The 22,913-nt window shown below is 46.7% G+C and overlaps 1 protein-coding gene and 1 long non-coding RNA gene across 5 annotated transcripts in view; both read right to left on the bottom strand.

Annotated features, from left to right (window-relative positions):
• The window catches only part of Ctnnb1 (catenin beta 1), a 29,294-nt gene extending 20,809 nt beyond the window's left edge, over positions 1-8,485 (bottom strand). For all 3 annotated transcript variants that reach the window (XM_028854703.2, XM_028854705.2, XM_028854706.2), the window contains exon 1: positions 8,307-8,485. The gene's annotated coding sequence lies outside the window, so the exon portion shown is untranslated. The remainder of the gene's footprint in view (positions 1-8,306) is intronic.
• A 1,339-nt stretch (positions 8,486-9,824) lies between these two features.
• Positions 9,825-13,485, bottom strand: LOC119088377. Of its 2 annotated transcripts, none has more exons than XR_005092052.1 (3): positions 12,500-13,485; positions 11,722-11,801; positions 9,825-11,438 (listed from the first exon to the last, which is right to left on the bottom strand). It is a non-coding gene; the product is annotated as an uncharacterized LOC119088377 (long non-coding RNA). The 2 variants fall into 2 exon arrangements; XR_005092053.1 differs by having other exon boundaries at positions 9,825-11,418.
• Between the last annotated feature and the right edge of the window lie 9,428 nt (positions 13,486-22,913).

Here is a 22,913-nt window from a genome sequence, read left to right as displayed (position 1 = left end):
AGCAGGCCAGTTAAAAGGCCTTTGCAATGTGGAAGCCAAGACTAAGGTGGCATGGTTACAGCAAGGAATGAGTCAATGCTGGGTATACTTCAGAAAAAAGTGGATGAGACCTACAGAGAATTTAGATACAACTACAAAAGAAAGAAGAGTGAAGAGCCACAGTTACAGCCCAGTAAGTTGGGAATGGGAACAGTTGGGGTCAATTCACTGCTTGGGTTGCTTCTTATAAATGCACCATGGTGGGAAACCAAGATTTATAGTGAGGAGAGAAACCAAGGCACACATTTGCAAATCACAGTCTCTCTTTAAAGCTGGACAGTGAGTATGAACCAAATAGGGAGGTTCAAAGACTAACCTTTCAGTTCATCCACTCCAACACAGATCAGAGGTGAGGGCAAGAGCCAAGGAGCTGCCAGTCAAGGATGTAGAAATCCTGCCCAGGTGTGGTGACCTACAAGTCATATGAAAAACCTCCAAGCAACTGCAGTAACTGGGCTAATGCTACAATAACTGAAGGAGGCCACAAATGTACAACAAGGTGGTCACTGATGGGACTTAAAAAAGGAAGGGACATCTGAAAAATCATTAATGGTATAAACCACAGCATGTCTGTATGTATACTTAAGAGCAGGCAGGCCTCTGGGAAGCACTAAAGTACAGGACAGACAATGGTGAGCCTTGTGTGCTTGTTCTGGCCACATTCAGAACCATTTTCAGAGTTCATCTAAAGAAGGAGAAGGAGAAAGAAGAGTCACAGGGAGGGGAGTCCATGGAAGTTCTTCCCATTATTCATCATTCTTAGCAAGGAAAAAGCAATAACACTGGTGAGTGAGGATGAAGTAGCTTGGGTCAGCATGGAAGAGCAAAGCATCATAAGGAAGGTAAAGGAGCGAAAGCAGTATTGGTCATCGAGTCACACAGAGGTGGCTGTGGAGCCCAGAGATGAGGCTGTGAAGCTGAGGATTCACTAGAGGATTGAAGGGCTGCAGTGCTTGAGATGGGGAGGGCAAAGTTCTGAGTATGTGACAATGGGAATGTGTGGCTGAACTGAGGTAGAAAACAAGATTACTAGAAGATATCAAGGAACTGAGAGATCGAAAATGCTCAAACACAACACCATAAAGAAGTTTTTGTCAGAACACAAACCAAAAGATATCACGAAGTCTTCCTGGGGTTAGGAGTGGCTAAACTACACAGTAAAAGTAATGGCATAAAGTCGTGTACATTCAAGTTACACAACAGAATTCCTACTCCTAGGAAACAATTCACAGGCCAGACCACACTTGAGCTGGCCGTTCTAAATGGGTCTTGGCGTCACCAGGACTTATGGCAGGTCTAAAGGAGACGAAGACAGTGAGACGGGTGCTGATGGAGTGCTCCACACGAGGAAGCAATCCAACAGACATCTGAAGTACAGACTATCAAGAGAGGGGGAAGTCTACAGACTGACACAGAATGATCCCAAGTAACAATAAGGAACAAGACCCTTGGGCCCAGTGGCACAAAGTATGTGAAAAGAGAGTACGCCTCAAGCACTGGGCAGCCCGGAGGAAACTGCTATAAACACAGTGACAAGCTTCCTAGTGACCAGATCCAGTCAGGAACTGCAAAAGGAAGCAGATTGTCCAGCCCCAAGCAGAGTATACAGAGCAGCAAGGTGTACGGTGGCTGCTACTCTACGGTGCTCACTGTCAAAATGGACCCTTGATGCAACTGAAAAGGTCATGGGTTCTAGCTGTGCCTCTAGTAGAGGAGAAGAGCAGGGATCAAACAGTCTTCATTTCACAGGGAAGTATGTGCTGGGATAGAAGGCCCTTTAGGCCCTTCAGCACACAGGCAGAACATTTTCAAAGTCCCCTCAGAAGACCAACTTTCCTCTGCTATGAGATTTCAGCACCCTACTCTCTCAGCCCCCACAGTGCTGGAGTACAAAGTGAACCACCACTCTGGGCAAAATCTGCTTCCACCATTTCTTAAATATGACTTTTGGCAGTGGATGTTGGGGCTTTATTGTGCAACACCACCACCATTTTAACAGTCATGATCTGCCCTCCAGAGTGTCTGCTGCTCTTCTGGTATTCCTAGACTTCCAATTGCAACTTCCTGGATGAGAACAGTATCAAACAACGTCTAGAGCTCTGCTGTAGGACCCAAGAAATATAACAGCACAGTTAAAAGTAGGTAATAAAAGTCTCAAGCAGATAATTATCAGACATGGAATCACAAAACGGCTGGGCTAACATCCTAAATTAAAATAACAAGACATTAAACTTATAATCTATTTAAAAAGATAAGTCAGCACACTGTCCTCTAATACTTGTTTCTATTTCTGCATCTAAATGAACTGTATGGCATTTAATATGGTATTTGATGTTATGCAGTCTTTTCACTGGCACAAAAAGAAAACTTTTTTTACACAGCATTAAAAAAAGTTCAAGAAACCCTGTGATGTGCTATTTGTTTACAACAGCACATTCAAACTCTGAAAGCAAACTCATCTCTATGCCCTTGTCTGTTCTGAAAGTGGGTGTGGCTCTTCCCTGCTTATTCTGTATTAAGGAAATATAGGAAGCAGTTTGCAGTCACCACCCTGCAATGTAACCAATTCTTACTCCAACCCAAATTTAAGATCTTCAAACTGCACTGGCAAGAAATCCTGCAGTGAACTCTGTTCCTTACATTTTATGCAGCTGGTGCCCATAAGCATATATTCACTTACAGGTACGCACCACCCACCCTTCAGCTACCGGAAAGCAAGCCGGATGATACTCACTCCAGCCTCCATGCTCTTCCTCCCCCTTCAGTTCACCAATGAGCAGTCAAATCTGCTGACCACAGATAAGGTCTCTATGATAGGAAGATTTAAGAACATACTCAAGTGTTGGTTATAAATCACAGATTTTAAAAACTGTTACACATATCTGTTAGAGATCTGCTTTAAAAAAGAAAATCAATCCAGAGACTGAGCTAAATCTCAAGAAAAATCAGAAGAAAAAAATGGGAAGTGCTTGTGGCAGTTTCCCACAGAATCTAGATAGGTGTCTTGACCTGAGGGTCACGACCCTTTGGGTCAACTGATGCTTTTAAGATATTCAAAACATATATTTACATTACAATTCACAACCGTAGCAAAATTACTGTTGTGATAAGACATGGAACAGAACAACAGCCTTCCGGACCAATGTTGATACACTAGACCTAGGAGAACTTCTGGACTACCACATGACACTAGCCAGGTGTGGTGGTCACACAACCCCAGCACCCCAGAACCTGTTCCAGGTCAACCTGGACCACACAGGGATCCTGTCCAGGAAAGCAAACAACCCTTTCCAGCAGCTCCATGAAGAACATGGACTATGGGATGGGTTAGATGCCTTGAGTGTTCTAGGAAAGATACACAGACCCATGTATCACAGCTACAGCACTGTATTCAGATGGCACTTTTGCTATTTGTTTTGAGATGGTCTCAGTCTGTACTGCAGGCTGGTCTTAAGACTCACAATCCTTCTGCCTCAGCCTTTTGTGCTGGATTTTAGACGAGCCACACCAGGCTCAGATAGATGATTGCTCTTGGACATCAGCTCAATTTTTTTCAGTCCAACCAGAATCTACCAATTAAACGAAGACCACTTTACTAACTGGGAATGAAAAAAGGGCTAGCAGTAAAAGACTGAACCAATTAACTTGCCCACCCAAACCAAACCGACCAAGAGTAATGTACTGCTAAAATAAAGCACACTCAGGCTGACCTCCAGCTCAACACTGTTTCTAAGTCTGAAATTAGCCTAATACTACACTGAGCTTAGAGATTTGGGCTTCTAGTTAAACTAGGAAATGATTTAAGTTGAATGGGGCTGACAGACTATGCACACAGCATCTATGGGGTTTGCCCAGTATTTAGGTGCCTAACACATTGAGTTTGGAGACTTAAGACTACCATAAAGAGCTGGACCCAAACTACTTCTCCAAGATCCAAGACTTCATTAGCCTGGATAGTTGGTCAGGTTTCCAGTACCAGGCATCTCTTTTTGTTGAACTGGTCTTAAGTCCATTAAAGAGCAGAGAGCTGCTGGTTACCCCAAAGTATGCAGTCCCACTACTGCACCCTTAGGGTTTATCAAGTCATGTTGGTCACTGTTGTGGTTCGAAGGCATCATAGCTAGGTAGGACTGCTGGATGCCTCCCTCCTTTGTAAGCTTGTACTTTATCTTCTGGTTCCATGAAAGCTAGTCGTCAGGTAGAAGGCATCCAGGTCAGTTACAGCTCAGGGGCCTCTGGGCTCTGGTCTGAAGTACATGGCACCCTTAGCAATAAGAACTTACCTTCCACCTTTTGGGGGCAGCCAAGGGTAATAGCAATAGGTGTATGTTTGGGAGTCTACTGGAGAGATCTGGCCAACAACTCAAAAGAGGCTTCTCATGCCTAGTATTGGGGTTTTTGTTAGATAAGTCTTTGGCTTATGAAAGGAGCACTATCAATCCAGATGAGAAAACTGCATTTAAACTATGTATGTATATTTATACTTATGTGTATTATAGGTTTTTTTAAGGCAGATAGTTAATAGCACATGAACATGCTAAAGTGGGGAGAGGCGGCAGACCATGAAGCCTTGACTCTAGTCAAGGAACTGTACGTGACCAAGGAATAGGCTGAGAGTGGGAGCAAGTCTCCCTAGAGAAGAGAGAGCACGACAAGTTAGTTATCCAATACCAAATGGTCAGCACTGAAAACACACAGATTGAGCAGGCTGTAGTGTGTGTGTGTGTGTGTGTGTGTGTGTGTGTGTGTGTGTGTAACAACAATTATTGAAGAAATAGGCCATGAATTTCAATGAGAGTGAGAGGGATACAGAGGAAGGAAAAGGAAAGGGAAATGATATAATTACTTCAAAAATAAAAAGCGATTAAAAAAAGGTCACACTCCAATGTGACAATGCTCCCTTAAAGCAAGACACACAGTTCTGAAGGCTAACTTGATCACCAATTGGTTCTGTTTCATTTCAGCCAGGTTCTGGAAAGCAGAATCCAAAATCAAAATCTAAACTCAAGAATCCTTCATAAACTGACCATTTCGCTTCAAAAACTAATTTGGAATAGGTGATTTGAAATAGTATTGTCAGAAAATAATGCTACAAAGAGAAGTGGCTGAACTGAGTGGAAAGGAAGGTCTGTCTAAAGGGCCAAGTGCTGTGAGCCTGGCAGTGCAGACAACTTCCGCCACCAATACTGTTCTTAGTTTACAGGCAGGGAACCACACTCACTTCACAGCACACAAATCCTCATTAGCGACTTCTTAGAATAGTCACCTCTAAATCATCAATGTTGCCGTTCCTCCCTTGAGGCACCTGAGCATTTGGTTTCTCACACTGTAAGCAGAAGTGCCCTAAACACTCCCCCAATCTGACTGCCCGTTCTCTTGCAGAGGGGCAGTTAACCTCATGCCAGCCTTTTAACTGGGAGTACCGCACAACTGCTCTCACCACAGAATCATCCAGGATACATTCAACTTGCTGGAGTAAGAGGAAAAGTGACCTGTGTTCTGTCCACCGGAGGGCGCTCAACAGGACCACAGCAATGCTGTCTCAACTGCAAACTAGGAAATGTGTCTACGGTGGCTAAGTCTACTTCCTCTCTTAAAAGCTTTTCTCCCCAAGGAAGAAAGACTCTATGCATTCTTCCAGAGTTCTACACCAAAAGATATACGAGGTTCCGAGTCAAGTGAAACTCAGCATAAATGCAAAGGAAACTTTCTTAGGTAAACAAGAAAATAAAGACCTTTCTCTGGAGTGTGAAAAATTTCTGATTCACTTTCAATCGACACAAATCACTTTTCATTTTGTGAAACCACAAGCTGGTACTCATTTCACCTTGCCAGCTGACCTGTGGGTCACACGCTCTGCCGCTGTTGAACAGCAGCATCCCAAGGGCTGCCTCTTCTGCAAGCTATGTCCTCTCAGGGCAGAGGCTGCCTCCACAGGCCCGACACCCAGTTAGATTGTTTTAAATAGTAAATACGAGTTGACAGAAAGGAGCCACAAAAAAGCTAACATTTGTAACCTTTTCTACAAACAAGGAGTCTGTCCCACAGGTAGGCTTCTGACCAAGCCCAAAGCACCCTGAAAATTTACCACCTACACCTCCAGGTGATGGGCCCAGACCACTACCTCACTCGAACACTGAGATGTAATTTGACTTGATCTACTTGCGCTGTCCACTTTCCTGCTTAGAAGTCTGATGATCCAAACTTCCACCCTCAGGGTGCACAGGCTCTTGTCTCTACCCTGCATTATTTGTAAAAGGGCTCCACTGGTATTTCTGAGCATATATTTCAAAATACACTCCAAGAAACTTGTCTCCTACCTTGGCGGTGGCATTCTAAAACTAGTGCTAAAAGCTTTATTCACAACAATTTCTATTCCCATCATCACTACGGAAGTAGATACTCCTTCAAGCTGGAGACATTTAATATCCAATACTGGCTCTAGACCAGTGGTTCTCAACCTGGGGGTCGGACGACCCTAGGACAATCGGAAAACAATCGGATATTTATTTACATTACGGTTCATAACAGTAGCAAATTACAGTTTTGAAGTAGCAACGAAAATAATTTTATGGTTGGGGTCACCACGACATGAGGAACTGTATTCAAGTGTCGCCGCATTAGGAAGGTTGAGAACCACTGCTCTGGACCGTATTTCTTGACACCTGCGCACGATAAAACGCTTCCCTAGTTGAGGCTGGTCCTCCTGCGACGGTGAGGTCTAGGACGCTGTCTCAAGCAAGCCAAACTGTACAGATAGCCTGCTCCCTCAAGGACTTCTGCCTGGGAGGGTCTGGCGCTAGCTACTCGTAGAGAAAGACGTCTGCAAGTTTCCAACTTCCCCCGCCACCACTTGTCCAGACTCGGTCTTCAGGACAAAGGTTAGGTCACAGACCGCCTACCGCCAGCACAGCCATCAACACTGTCTGCTGCGAAAGGGCGTTCTCAAACCTTGGAGGCACTTCTTTTTAATTCGGAAATTTCTGAGTATTTAAAGGTAAAGTGAACTAAATGTTAACAGCGGCCTTAACTCAAAGTTTTTTGCCCGACACATTGAAATACAAAAGCCACAAGCTTAAGCAACATTAAATTAGAAACCAACAGAGCAAGCTGTAGTCCCTCTTTGCTGGGACGAGGAGTCTGAACAGAGACGTCTGCAAGCCACAAGTAAATAGCGAAATGGCTTCCTAAATCCCAGACAAAACGCTTCACAACTTGGCCATGTGAAAAACATGAGGCAGACTTTATCAAAGGCAAAGCTGCCGTCTCTTGAGCTTGCTGTCTGGTCTAAGCCACCATTATTCACGGCACAAAGCTCTCGTTTCACTAAAACCACTCCTCGATTTCCTCTCGCCGACCTCCGCATACCAGCAGCCCAGCCACTCTCCATTCAGCGCTCAGGCCCGGGGGGAGGGGAGCCCACAGATGTCTGGAGACCCGAGCCCGAGACAAAGCTGCCCCGCAGCCCGGCGGCGCAGCGGAGCGGGTCTGGGGCGCCCAACTTGGGAGCGCCGGTTCCAAGTCCGGTCCCCAAACCCCACACTCGGGACGGGTCGCCACGCTCGCACGGCCTGCGGTCCGCGCTCCGGCCACTCCAGCTCGCCCAGAGCGCAAACGCGCTGAGGAAACCCACACTTGAAGCCGGACCCCACAGCAAGCGGCTCGCGTGGCTGGCGAAGGGCGAGCCCCCTCCCCCTAGCCCAGGCTTCGGAATCCTGCGCACCCCCCACCAGGAGTGACCGTCGCTCGCCCACGATCCCAGACTCCCGCCAGGGTCCCGGCCCCGCCGCCACCGACCCCACGCGAGTGCAGGACGCCACCCTGCGAGGACACGCTCCTGACGCATCCCGCCCGCTGCACCCAAGAGTTTGGCGACTCCACGGTTTAAAGTTGTTTGGATTCAAACTCACACAGTCAGGTCGTTGCAAGGGGGAAAAAAAATTATCTACACGTTCCCCGCGACGGAAGGAGGCGACGCGCGCCAGTCCGGCGTCCCCTGTGCGCGGGGGCGCCCGCACCCCCGTCTCCGCGGGCCACGGAGGCGGAGCCCCCGCCCACCCCGCCCCCGCTGCAGCCCCAGCCGGGACGCGAACCGCGGTCCCCACCCCCACGGCGGCCAGCCGTCCATCCGGGCTCCCGGCGCGCGCCCGCCCGCCCGGCCCCGGCCCCGGCCCGCGCGCCCCCGCGCCCCCGCGGCCTCCCGCCGCCACCCGGCCCGCGAAGTTTCCCGCTGGCGCGGCGCGAGCCGGCCCGCCGCGGCGCCGCACCTCAGGGCCGCGCGCTGCTCCCCTGCGGCCGTCCGCTCGCTCGCCCTCGGCCTCCTGAGCTGACGGCTCGGCGCCCACCGTGCTCCGTCTCCGCCTCCCCGGGCAGCGGGCTGCGCAGGACACGAGCTGACGCGGCCGCCACCGAGCGAGGGCTTAAGATGGCGCCGCACAAGGAGCGACTTATAAGCGGCGCACCCCGTGTATCCTGCCGCCGCCGCCCCGCGCGGAGCGTTCCGCCGCGCGAGGACGAGGGGCGGGGCGCGGGCGGGGCGCGGAAAGTAGTCCCCGCCGGCCTGAGCCGCTCTGCGCCTGCGCCGCCGGGAGGGGCCGGGCCGGGGCGTGGCGTCCCGACGCCGCGCCAGGGAAAGCCGAAGGGATGAGTGTGGGCCGCCGTTGCGGGCCAGGTGGAGCGCGTCCTTGTAGAGTGCGAGTTCGAGACCCGAGCCCAGCTCTTCCCTGGTGTTCCGGACGCCACGTCCCTGAACTGCAACTCGACCCCACCACAATCCATTGCCTGCAGGAGTGCCCGCCCCGCCTTCCTGCTGTGCCTCTGAACCCCGACAGGGATCCAGGGACCAGCTACCACACCTCCCCACCCCAGGAGGACATGGAGTCCCCATGAGTGCCTGTAGACAGCATCTAACTAGAACAAGTGGTTCAGCACCACGGCACTGTTCACCAGCCTGACTCCTAGAAATCCCATCTTACCTGGACCCACTGGACCGTGGGGACTTTTTCCAGGGGCTGCAATTTTATTCTATTGTTTGAGAAACTCGACTGTGTTGCTGATAGGACCTATGAACAACCCCAAATTTTTCAAAACTAATTTTGTATCCTTCGAGAGCATTTTTTCTGAATCATTACAATAGGCTGAAGTTGGGTCTTCTCTTGGAAGACCGGCACTTGTCAAAACTGGAGCACTTGGGTGGGTCTCGGGTCTGTTATTGTGTGCTTACGTTTCTTCCCAAACAATGGCAACAGTGAAAGTTGCCCCCTGCCTTCTTTCATCCCGGCACTGTAATTAACGCAGTAGACAATAGGCCCTTCTGTACAGGTACTGGCAGGAAGCCTGCCCATCCTCTGAGCCAGGACTGATGCTGTAGGGCCAGCTTATTTTTTAAATGACTCATTTTTCTATCTTAAAGATATATCACCATAGCCCTGTGAACCACCACCGTTAAGGAACTGCTCTATGAGGACCATTGTCTAGACCTTTCCCCTCCACATCTCTGCTAGGATTTCCGGAGGATAAAGGCTGATGCAGGCTGCGGCTGCCTTGGCCTGCCAGCACTCAGACAGACGGACAGGAAGAGGTACCTCATCAGAGCAGCCGCTACCAACCCCGAATTTTAATCGTCAGATGCAGAATTAAGGCATTTGGTCGACTCTATTAAAATCCTGCTTTTAAAATTAGATAACTGACTTCACCACTGTCAGAGGATTTTCCTCTTTTCTTCTTTTTAGACACTTGCTTTTTCTGTGTTCCATTTTTGCTATAAAAAAAAAAAAAGGCACACTATTAAAACCGGTTAAGAAATGTCTGCACCATTGAAAGACCTAAAAGATAAAGGCACCCTTATATTTGTATTTCTCTAGCCAGATGCTAAAATGAAGCATATAGTTTGGGTATTTCAGTCCCAGTTTAGAATTAAAAGTCTCAGTTCCTATTGATAATTCACAGAAATCGTATTTCAGAGAAAAGGTAGATTGCATGACAATGCATACTGCTGCCTTTCTCATCAAGTGTAATTCTGTAGAGAAATAACCAGCTGACTAACCTTAAAACCAGTTAGCTGAATTTTAAAATTTCTCAGGATTTTTGTTCACTTCTCCCATAAAACAAAATTGCTCCATATTTTGTACCAAAAAAAGATGAATAACTTCTGTGAAATTAAGACAAATACTGTCATTACACCAAAAAGAAACATGTCATCAAAATACCTAGTGAATAAGGAAATCTGCTCCTCTGTGAAAATAAAATAAGTAGTTAAAAAGTGAAGTGGTTTTATAAAATTAATTGCTAAAACAGTTGACCCTAGATAACACATTTCACAAAAATGCTTGGTTTCTCTCTTACACCCTTTCTCCCAAGAGTAACCCAATGGGTTTCACATCAAGTAATTCATTTCAAGAAATGGGGGCAGACAAATACCTGTCTCCGGCTGGTTTAACAGAGACTCAGGATAGATTGTCCTGCCACCGGCCATGGGCAGATCAAGCTTTGGCTAAACAGATCATGAGCCTAGAGCACACTCACTAAAACACACACACACACACACACACACACACACACACACACACACACACAGAGTTTGTATTTGCACTTTGGGCAGAAATATTAATAAGCCAGCATTGGTTCTTCTGCATTTTGGATACTTAGCTCTATCAAATCCATTATTTAAACATTTACTGCACACCTAAAACAATGAGCCTCCCTTTAAGGACAGCCAATGATTGCTTCTTTTGATTAATGCCTTCATTTAAAGTAAAACTGTAATTGTGAGTCAACTCTACTTGACAATAGGCAGAAATGATGGGAAAACAAACTGAAATCAGGGTGTGGTCCACGTTGGATTCCATCCCAATCCCCCCCCCAAGGAAGACTCCTTGCCCAGCAGAAATGTAGCACCAAGCAACATTCCATGCATTCAGAAACAGCCAATGCTGATTCTCTAAGAAGACCTGTTAAAACAATTTCTTTATGATACCGAGGAAACACCAGGCAAAAACATCACAATCGGCTTTTCCCTCTACATTTGTCAAGTGGGCTATTTATGGACCCAGACTTGATTTGTAAAACATCATGTCGGGGTGTGTCATCGTTTTGTTAATTTCCAGATGAACAGGCTAAGCAGTTGTAAATACCTCTTGTCAGTCTATCTGTCACTTATTCTCCCACACAGAAGCCGTCTAGTAACCCACTGGGCAGATTCCGCACAGAGCCACCGTGGAGAGCTCGCAGCGCGTGTACAACTGCAGGGCAGAGGAGAGATCGCAAAGGTGGCAGGAGGTGATGGCCATGGAGGTGGCGTGGCCTGGTCCTTTAGTTACGCTGGCACCATCCTTCACACTTGAAGTTGCATGTTCTCCGGGCCTTCCTTGGTTTACCGCTCTAAAGAAGTGTTTTCACGGCTACCTTAGACAGTGTGATGAGGAAGCGATGGAGACTCGTCGTGACAGGCAAAGGATATGGAGGTATATGCTTCTTAGCATTTCTCAGAACTAACAGATACCGTTACGATACTAAGAAAGCATGCTTTGACACACCTACCCCCCGATGCCCACACGCGTGCAAAATACACACACACATACACTCACACACACAGTCCCTCTATTAAAAATTTCAAAATGGTTGCAGGTATTTCATTCACAAGAAGGTTAAAGGCGTTTCCCATCGAAAGAGGGATTAACTTACCGGAGGATTCTGGGACTGCAGATGTACACTGCGGCAAAATCCTAAATTCGTCGAAAAAAATCATTTCTGGACTCCAGCTGCTAAAAATAATAGAATTATAGCAAATCATGAAGGAGATGAAAACAAGCCATTTTCACATCCCCAAGTGTTTGGGGTGGGGTGGGGGCGAGTCTTTCCTTTAAAGGATGTCTTAAACAATGCAAATTTTAAAGTGGCTTTTCTTCTCCAGAGCACGCAGCGCCATGAAATCGATAATTTTTGATCTTTCGGTTAGTAGGCAACATGGTGAGCTATTGCAGGGACCGCAGGCAGCAGACATGTTCTTGTCAGCTAAAAAATTTCATATTGTTTTTGAATCCGTTGAGATCTACAGAAGGGCTAGCACACTGGTGTTTGTTCAGCTTGCACCAAGCTATGGGGGGGGGGTGACGCGAACCCTCAGTTTATCGACATATACATGTCTATTGCTTTATATATATTAAAAACAGGGGGTCTTACTGGATCTTAAACAAAAAATTATGTAAAAGGAGTGGCTGGTGTGATTATAATCCCATCATGCAGGGTCCACGGTTCCCATTTAGTGAAATTTCGCAGAGGGCAACTTCTTAAGAACATCCCTGCTGTGCTGAATGAAAAGCATGAACCAACCAAAGACAGAATTCATCTGTGTTTATATTTTACAAACAATGGGAAACCCACTCTTTGTATTGCTTTTCTTCCCCCACCTTATTATTTCATGAAACTGCAGCATCTTACCCGCCCCGCTGCAGACACTCACCACCCAGCCGCAGTGTGCCGACCCTCTCTGGCTTGTCCTTCCTCTTCCTTTCCGCTTTCACAAATTCTGCACGCGCCATCTTTGTGTGGGGGTGATGCTCTGCTAACTTCACTCAGCCATTCTCTTACAAATCCGTTCAGAAATAGAAAATTACAGTGCGCTTTGGGGGCTTAATTTGCCTGATTTCCTCTCAGGCTTCCCTTCTGACATTGAAAAATAGAGACGAAAAGGGGGAGCCCCCCCCAAAAGAGAGATTTCTACTCTCTCCATAACCTGTTGTATACAGTGGTGATAAAAATTATTATTAACATAATAGCAACAGCTGCAGCCTAAATAGAAGCTATGAGATAATTAATGTGCTACAACAAATTAATTTGGTGCAGGTGTTTCTGTTGTGAGCTGGGTAACCCAGGCCATATAAAGTCTAAATACAATGGCCATCCCCACCACTACAACAAAATGCAGAGCAAAAATATCCTGCTTGACAAACGTAGCTATTATTTAAAAAAAAGAAAAAATCCTCCCCAACTCCACCCAGTGGTTTAGTTACAGTGAATATAGTGTTCTGTGGTGTGTGTGTGTGTGTGTGTGTGTGTACCACAGTCCAGAGTATGGCATGTTTAAACATATGGAGGTTTTATGCTGTCTCGATTAGAAAACATATGGATCAGCCATAGTTTTTTTTTTTTTAATTAAAGACAGACTGTCATATTTAAGAGCTCCATTAGTTTAACAACAAAAATTATGTGTAGCTGAGAGGAAAATAAGCATTAAGTAGTTCTTTATCTGAAGGAACACTTTTTAAAGACCGTGACACTCACCTGCCTTGGAGGAGACATGGTAACAGGGTGACCCTCTCCACTGAGGTGACCCTCACCTGCCATCAAGGAGAGTGTTTCAGGGAAAGCTGTTGCTGGCTAGACAAGGAGCATATTCCAGAAGCACTTCATATCCGGGTAGCACCAGCAGGGACCTAGAGAAGGTCATGATGCCATAAGCAAGTGTTTGCTTTCTGTTTTATATCATTCAGCAAAAAAATAAGTTTGGGCACGGAGACACAGAGGGGCATAATAGTGATTGATTTTTTTTTTTAACTACTTGGTTAAAAAAATTTACTTAAAGATATAGTCATTTATTATTTTTCTCCCAGTAATGCTACAGTTCGCATGGCAATCTTAATTCCGTTTGTTAGAAAGCAACACACAAAATCAAGGTCAAATTTTGAAGGTTTTTGTTAATTAAGTTTTACTCTCTTGGCTGACTTTTACCATGAACTATAAGCCTTCAGTGGAATAAGTTGGTTTCTTATAGAATCCATACATTTTAATACTTTAGTACCCTTATGCAGAAATTTTGCACACATAAGGGGCACTGCATTAGTACATTATTTCTTTAAAGTCTGTCTTGGTTGTGGTGCTGGGTCTGAGCCACCCTGCCTCCTATACAGGGTGTTGAGTGTTTACCATGCAGTCGTCAGACACACCCCCCATTCTTTCCTTTGTTTTAATCAAAGCCTTTTTTTTTTTTTCACAATCTCTGTTCCAGTCTACTCAGAAATAGACTACTCAAATATTTTGAATTTACAAATCTATAATTTATATTAGAGAATGGGAGAGAGAAAAAAAAAAAACAACAACAAAGACCATGGTGGTTTTCTCTTTTTAAAGGAGAAGGAAATGGCCAATTCTTTGGAGATAAAAGAAAAGTTGACAGGTATGAAAGTGCCCACGACTGCTGGGATTTCCCTGGGATTTCTAGTCCACGCCAATCCAGGATGAGGCTCTGGAATCATGGAAGTGGTCTGATTGTGAAATGTGTGCAGGGAAACACAAAGCGCTTTCATTTCTGTTGTGGAGAGGAATTGCCCACGGTAAACATTTCTCCTTCCACTCCAGGTTCCTTGAGAAACTGGAGCAGACCAGTCAGTGCTTGTTACTCACCCCCTTACAACCATCCAAACCCAGCTCCAGCACCCCCTCCTCTTCGGCGGGGTGCTTTTCAGAACTGTAGTCCGGAGGGGACTCTGCACAGGTTTGAAACAATGTTTCTAAAATGATGGTTACTCTAAGTGGATTTGTTTCCGGGTGGGTTGTTACATGGGAAAAGCAAACAGAGCTACTCAGATTGGTCCACACCATACTGCAGCTTTCTCCTGAGTGTGATTAAAATTTCTAAATATTTTTAATTTTACAGTGTGCTTAGTAATCTTATATATGTAACCCTTGGATATATATTTATTTGAACTGCCTCAATTTACTGCTGTCAATACTTAGACTGAATGTGAATGAAGCTTAACTCAATTTAAGATTAAAACCATAACTACAACTGTTGTATCTTATCGCTCTGTTTCCCAGCTGCTTGTGTGCATGTTTTGGCTTCTGTTTGCTCCACTCACGCATTGGTCTAGAACTCTGAAGTCATTTACATAATCTCACAACCTGTGTAACTTGTAGCTTGATTTATTGTCATTGATGAACTTTGTGAGCCTTTTTAGAAACTCCCACCTTATCCTTTCTACTGGCAGATCCCAAAGCACCTCTGTTGATATAGAGTCCCACTCATGCTTTTCAATGTAACCAGAATATACACCATACACTCAATGTAAACAATATACACAGTCTCTTGCATCACCAATTTTTTTTTATGTATTTAACTCCTTTGTGTGCATCTGTAAATATCCTGTGTCTTTTTCATCCTTACTACTGTTTTTTTTTTTTTTTTTTTTTTTAAAAGTGAGCAATGAGGACAAATGATGTCTTTTAACAAAAAAAGATCGCCGGGCGTTGGTGGCCTTTAATCCCAGCACTTGGGAGGCAGAGCCAGGCGGATCTCTGTGAGTTCGAGGCCAGCCTGGGCTACCAAGTGAGCTCCAGGAAAGGCGCAAAGCTACACAGAGAAACCCTGTCTCGAAAAACCAAAAAAAAAAAAAAAAAAAAAAGCATTTGCAGTTCTTTCTGAGGTCTAGAGTTTAGAGCTTAACACCTGTCGCAGGGGGCTCACAAGTGCCTGTAACTCAAGCTCCAGGGTATCCAGTGCCTCTTCTGGCCTCTGTGGGAACAACACTTACGTGCACAAACCAACAGACATGCACATTTTAAAAAGAAGTCTGTTTGCCTTTGGTAGCTGGAAAGATAACTCAGTTGGGAAAGTGCTTGCCACAAAAGCATGAGGACCTGGGTTCAATCCCTAGAGCCCACATAACAGGCAGGCTTGGTAAACACACTCATAATCCCAGTGTTGAAGAGAGGGGATTCTGGGGAGATCTGTGGGGCTCACAGCCAGCCTAGCCTGGTTGGTGAGGTCTAAGTCATGTCCCTAAACAAGACCTATCTGTCTATCATCTATCTACTAATCTACCTATCCATCCTTCTACCCATCTATCATCTCTCTACATACCCACCTACCTGCCTACCTATCTATCTATCCAAGTATGTGGAGAATTTTCCAGAAGTTTCTATATAGGACTGGGGATGCAGCTTGGTGACAGAACACATGTTTAACATGTACAAGGCCCCGGATTCAGTTACATGCAACAGAAACCACAGACCTCAGTAGAGAAGACTCTGAATGAGGCTGTCAAATGATCAGTACATACTAGGTACTCACAGTTAACTCAGGTGTTGTAACAGTTTCCATTTCCATTAGCAATACCTGAGTGTCTAGTTTCTGACAGTTCCATCAAGGGAGGGTATGTGAAAGACACTGCTTTCTCTTTGTCCCATCCACTCCCTAGACAATCACACTCTCCTGTAACTGGGCGTGACTGCCCAGAGCTTTCTTCTGACATCAAGAAGCAGGCTTGGCTTGTGTGTGGGTGAGGGAGACGGGCAGACAGAGTGCCTGAGAGTTAATTCCCTACAAGTGCCACCAACCAGGGGTGGAGAGGGACCTGGTGGGTGAGTGCCGCTGTTTTCTTACTTACAAAATTCTGAAACGCACCCCACACTGTCTCCCTCGGTTCCACATCTAAGCTCTGCAACACTGAACTCAGTGTTTTAGAATACCATGTGTACTTAAATTTTTTTTATCTTTATTAGAAATTTAGCTTATGAGAGGTTCTCAAACATCCACTTACTATAGGAGTCTAGCTTATGTTCTCTTCCAGAACTCCCCACCATTATGAAAATTATCCTTGGATTAATTGTGTCTGATGTTACGACTGGCCACCTAAACCTACTTCCTGTTTCTTCTTGCAAATGACTGTGAGTCTTTTGGCTTTCCTCCATACTCATCCTCTGCTTCCCTTGTGGCAGAGACATTTCCGCAGCATGTCTACCTACAGTAGCCTCTAGGAATCATTTGACTTTCTCAAGTTCATATAGCCCCTAGTTCTCTCTATTTTGTTCTGAGCAGAGCAATGCTGTATGCTCTTTCCCTGGGTCTTTGGACATTATCACTCCTAAAATAGCAGTGTTCTTTTTTTATTTCAAGCTAAAAACAAAACACATTGAGAGGGCTCCTAATTTAATAGTTCTCAAAAATCTGATTTCTATGGCTCATCACACTGCTGTTTATATTTTAGATCTATTTTGTCTTAATAATTGTTCACTCAGAAAAAGAGAAGGGTGGAGAAGAGGAGGGAGGGAGGGAAAGAGAGAGAAAGGAAGGAAGGCGTGGCTTTCACTTCTTAGCTGTTGTAAAATACCCATGAACTTGATTAAACTTAATTGTTTTTACCAAACTAGACTAACCAACTTTGAAATATTGATTGCTAGCTATCTGTGTGACCAGTCTTAGGTAGGGTTTCCGTTGCTGTGAAGACACACCATGACCATGGCAACTCTTATAAGGAAAACATAGAATTGGGGTGGGGCACTTACAGTTCAGTCCATTATCATCATGGCGGGAGCATGGCAGTGTGCAAGCAGACATGGTGTTAGCTACATCTTGATCAGAAGGCAACAGGAAGTGAACTGTCTCACTGGCAGTAGCTTGAGCATAGGAAACCTCAAAGCCCACTCTCATGGTGACACACTTCCTCCAATAAGGCCACGCCTCCTCCATCAAGGCCACACCTCCTCCATCAAGGCCACACCCTCCTCCATCAAGGCCACACCTCCTCCATCAAGGCCACACTTCCTCCAATAAGGCCGCACCTCCTCCATCAAGGCCACACCTCCTCCATCAAGGCCACACCTCCTCCATCAAGGCCACACCTCCTCCATCAAGGCCACACCTCCTCCATCAAGGCCACACCTCCTCCATCAAGGCCACACCTCCTCCATCAAGGCCACACCTCCTAATAGTGCCACTCCCTTTGGGGGCCATTTTCTTTCAAACCACCACTCCGTCTACGAACATTTCTCAGGCACTCCGTACTTTTTTATGCTACCCCAAGCCCAGTCTGCTGTTGATCTCATCCAGATCATACCTGAGAGAATCATTCTTTAGCAAAGGACACTTGATGGTCTTTGGCCTTCTCCAAAGAGGCAGAGTCTTCTCTCAGAACAAGTGAGCAAAGCCTCCTCATTCTGTGGATTTGGTTAGCTGTCTTACCCTTGAATGTGAGCCAAGGGAGGCAACCCAAGTTCTCACTCTCACGGATGCTTGACGCTCCATCTGCATTGTCTTGAACGTACGCAGACACTCTGACACTCCGTGTGTCTATCTCTGCTCACCTTAACTGGGAGCAAATTGTGATGGCTGATTCTGTCAACTTGACGGGATCCAGACTTAAGCCTCTGAGCAGGCCTGTGAGGGAGTTTCTAGATTGCGTTAATTGAGGTACGAAGACCCACCCCGAAATGTGGACAACACTATTCCATGGACTGGGGTGCTGACTAAGACAGAGGAAGTGAGCTGAGCATCTCTCTGCTTCCTGACTGGGTGTCATGTGACCGGCCGCCTCGCGCTCCTGCGGCCGTGCCTCCCCATCTGCGCCTACGAGCCAAAAATCACCTTTCCCTTCCGTAATCTGGTTTTGTCACGTGTTTTGTCACTGCAACAAGAAAAGTGACTGATACAATAACATTTCTGCCTGTTAGGACCACATAGCTGCAGATCCTGCCTCCCTGGGTAGTTAGCAACCTTCTTGGCTTTTTCTAGTATGGAACCAGGAGAGGAAAACGCGGTGGCAAAATGCCCAGCCCCAATCCCTCTACAAGTTTCTGGTCTCTGGGGAAACTTATATCGTCACCGCCCACCCGCTCATCAGAATACTTCTCCCCAGTGTCCCAGGCTGCGGGATCGTAAGTCAGCCATTATAATAAAGGTGGCGGTGACAGATCTCCAGGAAGTGGGCCTGCCAAGTGAGGGAGGGAGGCACATCAGAGGGACCCGGCTTGCCTGGCTGCTAATGAGCACACAGAGGGCTTTTCTTGCTTATGGGTGAAAAAGATGGGAGTCTATTTGAAGATGAAGCATGAGATAATGCCATCACAGAGCCTCCTAATATGGCTGGTGCCATGGCCAGGAAATGCCTTGTTCTTATGCTCCAGGAGACATAGGTGCTCCGATGCTTGTTTACTGAATGCATCCAACTCGGTAAGACCACAGGCTAGCCAAGCCTCTTACACAATGGAGCTGTGCACAGGGTGATTACACTTGATTGACTTAATTGCCTTGAGTTTCGTGGATAAGGTTTTCTGGCCTCTCTGCTTCAGTTGAAAGAATAAAGATCTCCAACTCTAAAGGATTTCCAGAATGCAGAGTGCCTCTTGTACTCTCTTCTTTTAAGAGGTAGGGATCTTCTAGAGAGAGAGGAGGAGAGAGAGAACATGCATGTGTGTGTATATGTACATGCATGTGTAGATCAGAGGTCCACTTGAGGGGATGTTCCTCAGGAACTGTCCACCTTGTTTACTGAGACAGGGTCTCTCACTGGCTGGAGCACCAAGTAGGCTAAGCTTTCTGGACATGGAGCCCCAGGAATCTGTCTGTCTCCACCTTTCCCGAGCTAGGCTTGCAAGCACAAGCTGCCATGCTGGCCCACTTTGGCCTGAGTTCAGGGTATTGGTCTCACATCCTCACATGGGCAAGAGAAGCGCCTCCCCAGCTCAGTCCTTCCCCAGCAGCTCTGACGGAGCTCACTCAGAACTCCACAGCCCTGTCACCTCCTGTGTAAAGAATGCCCCATTTTTCCACCTTGACTTGATGTGGCCCTCAGCAGGAAGACACCTGGCATTATTCCCTGGTATCCTGAAAGGAAATAAAGCCACAGTCTTGCCTCAGGTGCTTAACGTGACTGTGGAATTCCCCTAGGCCTGCACCCAAGACTGAATCATCAGCCTTTCCCTTCCCTTTCTACATCACGTGGTTATTACTGAAGCCTGGCAGTCAGAAAGGCAGAGATGCTCCCAGTGCGTGGATCACAGCAGGCTTTCCACAAGGCTTTCTGGAAGGCTCTTGTAAGAGGAATAAGAAGGAAGGCTCCCATCCTTATCTAGTGTTTGTTTAGAAGCCAGACTGTGGGGAAATGAGGAAGGCCTGCTGACGAAGGATTTCTGTTTGGCAGGACAGGAAGGTTCCACACTAAAAACAACATGGTGAATAGACATCCACTGAGCTGCAGGCTCTAAAAGAACCACAGAGTAAATGAACTGCCTCAGTGAAGTTGTGTTTTGTTTTTGTTTGTATTTATTTATTTATTTTTATTTATTTTTGAGGCAGGGTCTCTCTATGTAGCTACAGCTGGCCTGGGACTTTTTATGTAGACCAGACTGGCTTGGAACTCACAGAGATGCTCCTGCCTCTGCCTCCCAAGTGTTAAAGGCGTGTGTCACCACACTTGGCTCTCAATGAAACTGTTAGAGAATTTTTCATCTAATTTATTGTTAACGGTCCTCTTCTCTTGTGTCACTCCATGATGAACCTCATGACAGGCACCTCAAAGGGGCAGCAAGCCTTATCCGTGACTCGGTGCAGGCGTCAAAAAGCACAGACAGAACCTGGGCGAAGTTTGCTTCTGTCGGCTTTCGCTATCCTTACAGTTCCTTTTGAGGCACAGTCTCATTTACCCCAGGCTGGCCTTGAACTTGATGTGTAGCTAAGGAGGACTTGAACTTCTGATCTAGGAGGAGCTGGGGGGCTCTAGCCCCAGTGCTGGGACCACAGGCTGCACCACTGCATCTGGTGCAGGGATGGCCTCAAGCATGCTAGGTAAATACGCTACCAACCCAGCCGGTTCTTACAAAGTGCGATTCGTTCCTTCACTGAAGAATAGGAATCTGATTTTTACCTCACGTGCTGTTGTTAATAGTCTAGCGGCTTCCTTTTCAAATCTCAGTTTTCATTTATTTATCTGTGGAGGTCAGAGGACAAGTCGTGGGGATAGGTTCTCCTGCCATGTGGACTGGCAGACTGGCAGGCTTGGCAGCAAGCACCTGTCCCTGAAAGCCCTCTCCCTGGCCCTTGAGTTACTTTTGGGAGCATTAGACGGATGGATGAGAGCTCAGGAATGCTGACCTTACAGGCCCCACCTCTCATCCGCTGGTGTGTGTACCGACTGAAAGGATCCATAAACATTCCCAGGAGAACTCTGGGGCCCCATTCTTCAACATTTTATCGGGACTGCTGAGGGAAGGTTTGAACTTGGGGCACAAGTTGGACCAGGGCTTAGAGTACCAACACCATTGTATGACCACTCCCTGACTTTGGTGTCCATCTTGCAGGACCAGCACCTTTATTCCTTATTTACACTTTGTTTCCCCGTCTGCTGGAATCTATTTTGGACACTTGTCCAGACGTCCAGCAGTGCTTGGGAATGTATGTGCCACCTACATGGGACTGGTTCTTAAGTCAGTCATGTGGGGGAGGAGATGACACAAACCTTGGGCTCCCTGGACTCAGGTCCAGACAACTCTGAGGTGTCAGTCACACTCCAGAGGTTCCTGTGGGTGGAGACTGAAGCCACTTCCCAGGTGACACACCCTTCCCGGCTTCCTAGCTTCCTTGTCTTCCTTCTTTTGTTTCCTCCCAGGTCTCCTTGGCAGCACTTCCATTAATCACAGGCACGCTGGGCCAGCCTTTATCTCAGAGCCTGCTCTTAGAGAACTTAAGACCACAGTCAACACATGGCCAATCCATGTGCTCAGTGCGGTCAGCATGCCCAGACATGTAGAGGGTATGACTGGTTGGTGCAGCCTGGCCTGCTGTGGGATTCTGGGCAGGCCTTGCTCTCTGGAGCCCTGGAGTACTGAGCAGGTAGGGAACAGCAAGACCTGGCTTTTCCTGTACATCTTAGAAAGTTCGATGAAACCCAGCTTAGACCTTCAAGCTGAGGCTCTCTAGGCCCAAGGAGAGTGGGGCTACCCTTGCCTCCTCCACTCGGCGTGCTCCATGTATAATGTTGAGACTGGGTCACAAGGTAGGTCCGCCTTTACTTCTTCTTCAGCCTGTGCTCCCGCTGAGTCCTGGCAACCTCCCAGACTCCCTGTTCCTACCCATAGCCTTGAACGTTATGGCTTAGATAGATGTGCTCCCCCACTTCACAGCTTTGTGTGGTGAGAACCAAGGATGAGGTTTTCCACCAGCAGATCGTGGCCAGTGTGAACGCCTGATGCAGACAGCTTAGGTTCACCCTTGGTCATTTTCTAGCTGTGAGAACTTGGGTAAGTTGCTGCCTCTTGGAACCTGTGTCCTCTCCTCTTCCAGGTGAGGAAGCCTCTGCCTCACAGGGTAGCTGCAGCAATGGAATGGAATGATACATGTAATAGGCAACACCGTGTCTACCGCAGAAAATCACCAGTAAATACAGGGACTGCGGGCACTTACCTCCAAGCCCAATGACCCCAGTTTGATCCCCAGGACTCAGCTGGTAGAAGGAGAAAACCACCTCTCACAAGTTGTCCTCTGCCCTCCACATGTGCTCCATGGTATTTGCTCGACACCCACAGATGCCACTCACCCACCCACGCTCACATGCGCACCAAATAAATAAGTGCACTTTAAAAAAACACTAGCGAGTGTGATTTTTTTTTCTTAAAGATATTTCTCCTTGTGTCTGTGTCCAGCTGCATGGAGATGTGCATGATTACCTAGATTTAGCACGAGTGTGCTCTGTGCATAAAGCACACCCTGTCTGTGTGGCTTAAATAAAACTTGCTTTGGGGATTAGGAAGGTGCTTCATAAAGAGGAGCAATAGCTTTCCAAGCAGGGGAAACAGAGAAATAATGAGCAACCTGGACACAGGACGGGAAAGACTGCAGGCTGGGGAGAAGCAGCAATAGTTCAAACCCTGAGTGACAAAAGCCTGGGGGTTGACATGCAGGCGAGATCCCAGGTGCAGTGGCCACTCAGTCATGTGTGGATGTGCGGCACCAAGGGCATAAAGTGAAGATGAAGGCCGCACCGTCCAGACCTAACACACAGACACGGCAGCTGAAATAATAAAGTCTCCCTTTGCTGTTTTTTCAAATTGAAGTATATGTTACTCATACAGAGTAATGTCTCACAATGACATCTTCATATATGTCT

The sequence above is a fragment of the Peromyscus leucopus genome, chromosome 7 (assembly GCF_004664715.2).
Source record: "Peromyscus leucopus breed LL Stock chromosome 7, UCI_PerLeu_2.1, whole genome shotgun sequence".
NCBI classification, from domain to species: domain Eukaryota; kingdom Metazoa; phylum Chordata; class Mammalia; order Rodentia; family Cricetidae; genus Peromyscus; species Peromyscus leucopus.
This window is presented reverse-complemented; position numbering and strand designations above follow the sequence as displayed.